This window comes from Triticum aestivum, chromosome 5D (assembly GCF_018294505.1).
Source record: "Triticum aestivum cultivar Chinese Spring chromosome 5D, IWGSC CS RefSeq v2.1, whole genome shotgun sequence".
In the NCBI taxonomy this organism is placed as follows: domain Eukaryota; kingdom Viridiplantae; phylum Streptophyta; class Magnoliopsida; order Poales; family Poaceae; genus Triticum; species Triticum aestivum.
In genome coordinates this window covers 429,717,252-429,722,037 of record NC_057808.1, presented here as the reverse complement: position 1 = coordinate 429,722,037, position 4,786 = coordinate 429,717,252, and the positions used below count along the sequence as shown (strand labels likewise).

The 4,786-nt window shown below is 43.0% G+C and overlaps 1 long non-coding RNA gene across 1 annotated transcript; it reads left to right on the top strand.

The window, feature by feature from the left end:
• Nucleotides 1-705: 705 nt before the first annotated feature.
• LOC123125291 (uncharacterized) lies at nt 706-4,537 on the top strand. Its single transcript, XR_006461377.1, has 5 exons — nt 706-1,270; nt 2,082-2,326; nt 2,893-3,134; nt 3,295-3,414; nt 4,255-4,537. It is a non-coding gene; the product is annotated as an uncharacterized lncRNA (long non-coding RNA).
• Nucleotides 4,538-4,786: the final 249 nt, after the last annotated feature.

Below are 4,786 nucleotides of genomic sequence, written 5' to 3'. Positions count from 1 at the left end.
GAAAATGAAATTTCCATGCAAAGAAAATGAAAACTCCCTTAGCGAACATTGTTTGGAATTCCAAGATGCACCCTTGTGCACAATATATGATCATTTCAACAAACTATGAGGTAGGTGTTGCTCAAATTTGCCCCGCTTCCTACCCAATGGGTGAACGTTGTTTTTTTTCATAAGAGGTGGATCAAAAACTTTTGACATGTAACTATTTGGTCAATTTTACATAAAATATGGTCTAATATTTTGGAAAAATGGAGTTGTGCTATTTTAGAACAAATATTTGGTAGCTTCTTCACAAAAAACCTTTTTATGCACTCGGAAAATGGAAAATAATTGTTTTGTGCAAAGAAAATGAAAGTTGTCGAACTATGCCGTTGTTTGCCATTCCAAGATGCACACTTATGCAAAAAATGAGATCATTTTGACAAACTATGTCATTATTATGTTTAACAAAATCAGAGTTTTGGGTCTGAAATTTTGAGATTCAAGTGCAAGACAACCGGCCAATAAGACGGGAGGAACTGCCTTCATGCGGATCACCAAATTGGACGCAATCTGAGCCATCCATCATGCACCTATCCAACGGTGGAGCTTCTCCTGAGATCAAAAACCCTAACCCACCCACCCACCCTCCCCTCGATTCCCCAGATCCCCACCCGCCGCCACCCCCACTCACCCACCCACCGCTCACCCACCCTCTCCCCTCGATTCCCCAAATCCATCCTCGCGCTTGGTCGCGCAGCCCTCCTCCTCTCTTCGCTCCATGGCCGGCACCGCAGCCTCATCTCCATGGCTGGCACCGTACCCTCTACGCTGGCTCTGCATCCCCTCCTACGATCGCGCCCAGAGCACGACGGCGCCGCTGTTGCGCGCACTAATTCCCTCACCCTCCGCCGCCGTTGCCCTCTCTCCCTCCACCGCCGTCCCCTTCAATTCCCTCACCCTCTGCCGGTGAAATCCACCCTCCCCCTCACCTTCTTTCCCTACATAGGCCCAAGATGGAGCCGGTCAGAAGGCTCTCCGAGATCCGCGACGGCCACAGTGCATACGCGCCCCTCCACCTCGTCGTCACGGGATTCGAGCTTGGCCGCGACGGAGGTGCTGGAGGTTTTCTCCTTCCCCACAATCGTGCACTGTGGGAGGTGCCCCCTGCGTTTCTTCTCGGGCGACGACACAACCGTGCGGTGGGTGGGATTTGACGCCGCTCTTCCGCTCCGCGCGAGGAGGGAGCCGGCGGCGGCTCGGCTGCTCCGACTCCATGGAACCCTTCCAGGTCCCCTTCCCCTCTCGCTTCCCTCTTCATCTGTGCCACCGCCCATCTTCTGACCCAGCACTTCGGATCCGATCTGGTTCGCTCTGGAGGCGCTGGGTTTGGGGATTTCCCTTCTCTGAAACACGTACGGTCGCTGATGCTTGATGTTCTACCGTTCTTGTAGTTGCTAGCAGAAGCAGAGCAGCCCACTGGTCATGGTGGTGCTATTCTTGTAGTCATAGTTTCACTTGTACTAAGGCCGAGTTTAGTCAATGCCAGTTAATCTTTGTCATGATGATTAGTTGATGAACCACCTAGGATTTTATCATACCTGAACTCAGCTCATTTCAGATCTGTGCTGGTTGTAGTATGGAACCTGCTTATAGATATGAGTTGCGTCCCAGCCATTTTAACTATGATTGGTAGTATTACTTCAGATTTGATGGTGAAATAATTAAATTAATGATGTGCTTTTTGTTAACTATATTCTAATGCATGCATACATGAGGAATGCACGGGTTAACTCATCCTTATTGATTGACCCTCTCTATTAATTGATAATGTATGCTTTCCTTGTATTTAGTAATTTATATGGTTCTCGCCTCTTACAATTAAACATTATATCTGTTTTAATTATAATACTGCATTATGGAACTGTTAAAAATTGTTGTTCTGGAATTATGCATCTTAATGGAATTTCTATGTGTTCTCGTAGTTTATTTCTGATACAGTATTGCTGTATGTTTGGCTGTTCTTCAAATCTTTTTTCTATACAGTATTGGTTTGCACATTCTTTCTGCTCATTGTCTGATTTGATACAATTTGCTTTCAGATGGAATACCTTGAGGAGCGCCCCATCTCCCTGTGGACTGAGAAGACCACCGAGAAGGAGCAGTTCGGTGTTGCTTCTACCACATTTCCCTTGCCGAGAGGGTCGTCGTCAGCACGAAGCACAACAACGACGAGCAGTACATGTGGGAGTCCCAGGCTGGTCGTTCTTTCACCGTCACTTGTGATACGTCTGGGGAGCAGCTCGATAGGGGTACCAAGATGGTCCTCTACCTCAAGGACGACCATGTATGCAGTCCAAGCCTCCTATACAGTGATTGGTTTACTCTTCATGTTGTGGTTCTGTGCTTAGTTTAGCTGTATTGGATGTTTGCTTGTTTGGTTTATTCCTGATCTGAACTGTATGATTTTTGTGTCAGTTATGTCTGCCCTACATAAGCTAAACTCTGGTTGATTCCATGATCAACTACTGCTGTTTTTTTATGGCAAACACCAAAGGAAAATCATATTTGTGATGCAGTTTCTGTAACTTGGCATTTCTACATGGTTTTTTTATATTGGCAATTATACACCGATGATGATGTTTACCTGCACTGCTTAATTCTGTGACACTAGCAAACTTATGTGAATATACTATGCTTGCTGTTGATCATTTGGTGCACTAGTATGCAGTTCTCGTTGTCAGTTCTTGTTTTCTTGATTCATTTATACTATATGATTCAGGTCTTATACTTTGCTAGTAGGTAGCAAACTGTTGTTCTTTATGGGTGTACCATGCTATTGAAATTAAAATATGAACACAGATGGATGAGTTATTTATGCATATCACTTTCTTCTTTGTCGTCCACTTGCAGTGACTACTGTACTCATATGAAAGGTCAAGCATGGAGGTTTCAAGAGCATCCCTTCGTCCTGGTAATGTTTTTTTGTTCCTTCTTAGTCTGCTGTAGTGGGTCCTCTGAATCAAATCACGTTTCCTTTGTTCATCTTAATTAGAACATTTGGCCATATGCGAATTATGGTTTGTTAATTGTAGATTATCTTTCTGGTGTGCCCGGCAGAACTCTGCAGTTTGCTTGCTTTAGGACAACACGAGGTATGCTCTGTTTCCTCTCTTCTTATTTAGCTCTTCAGATTTAGCACCCACCATTAGTTTGCAGTACAGTCTCTATCAATCAAACTAATTGATTCACGCAAACATCCAGTAAATGGCTAAACTGCAGCTCTCAATGATTACTCTCCACTCTGAAATGCAGATCTGATTTTTCTCAATGTTCAGCGCCAAGGATCTCAATGTGGGGTGTGCTACTGCTACGGTGCCCACATTTGCTTCCATTTCTGCTCACAAGCATATGCACCTGCACGTCTAGTCTGTGGTAATTTGTTTTAGTCCATGGTGGATCTCTCCATCTCTTGCATGCTCTGGTTGATCTTGGTTGGAACATTTGGCCATTTGCTATTATAGTTTGTAACTTGTAAATTATCTTCTTGTTCGCACTAGTCTAATTGCCCTATGTATTACACAACTTAATCGTCAACATGAATTGTTTGTGGAAATGCTTGTGTCATTGTCCAACTGTCTTATATGTGTATTGATGTGGATGAGGTGTGTTGTATGATATCAATTGGCATCTAAATTAGTTCATCTTCCCACTTCCCTACCTGCTATTATGTGCTTGCAAGCTCAAATTTTGTGCTTCTATTACTACCTGCTATAATGTGCTTGCGTGCTTAAATTTTGTGCTTCTATTGCTATGGGCCGATCTTTTGCGGTAAAATAATGATGTTAGATGTCTGTTGGTTGCTGTATATGGGGAAGACGAATTGAATCCTGCAGTGTACTTGTCAATTCTAGCTTACATAGGTGTTTTTCGATCCTGTTCTAATTAATGTGTATAGTTTAAGCCCTTCTTTCTATCTAAATATGTGCACTGAAGTTCAGTTGCCTTCTGAAAAATTATTGGTGCATTTTTTTGTTTCTCAAATACAAAATAGCTTGCTCATTTCAAGTATGGCATCCCTACTGTTAACTTTCATATTGTGTCATTGTTTTCTTGTATGAGAGTATCTCATTTTAACTAGCTGGAGAACAAAAAGCATGGTACTAGCCCAATTTGTGTGTTGTCATTCTAAATAACTATCCTTTTCTTGAATGGTCTGTTGGTAATATATTTGCCCCAATTTTTTTGATTCTTCTCTACTGATTCATGTAACAGGGCGGCCGAGGAAGGCATGTTGTCTGTTTTCTTGAAGGCCGTTTCGTTTGTTCCCAGCCCTAACTACGGTTGTCCAGCTAGTTCGGCATGTTGTTCATATCACTATGGTAGTCCAACGAGTTTGGCATGTTGTGAGTTTGGCATGTTCATGACGGGAGCAGGTGCCAGTTTGTGATTGCTTGTAAAGCTTGTAAAGTATTGTATTACACTTGTAGTCATTACTGTGATTGCCACTGTATTATAGTTGTAAGGATCTGGTTGCTCTTATTTGAAGTATTATGTGTGCTTTTTGTCTGCCCATTTAAATACTGATTCAAATATGAAGAATATGAGCCTGATAGATGGGACCCACTTACCAGAACATGACAAATGGGACCCAGTTACCAGAACCTGACAACTGGGACCCATCTGACTAGTGGACCCTTCTTTTGGGAAAAAAAGAAAAACTAAATTCGTTTAGACAAAAAGGCCACAACCCAACAATAAAAAAGGTTGCAATGTTGGGCTTGGCCCATGAAGCCGATCAAAAATT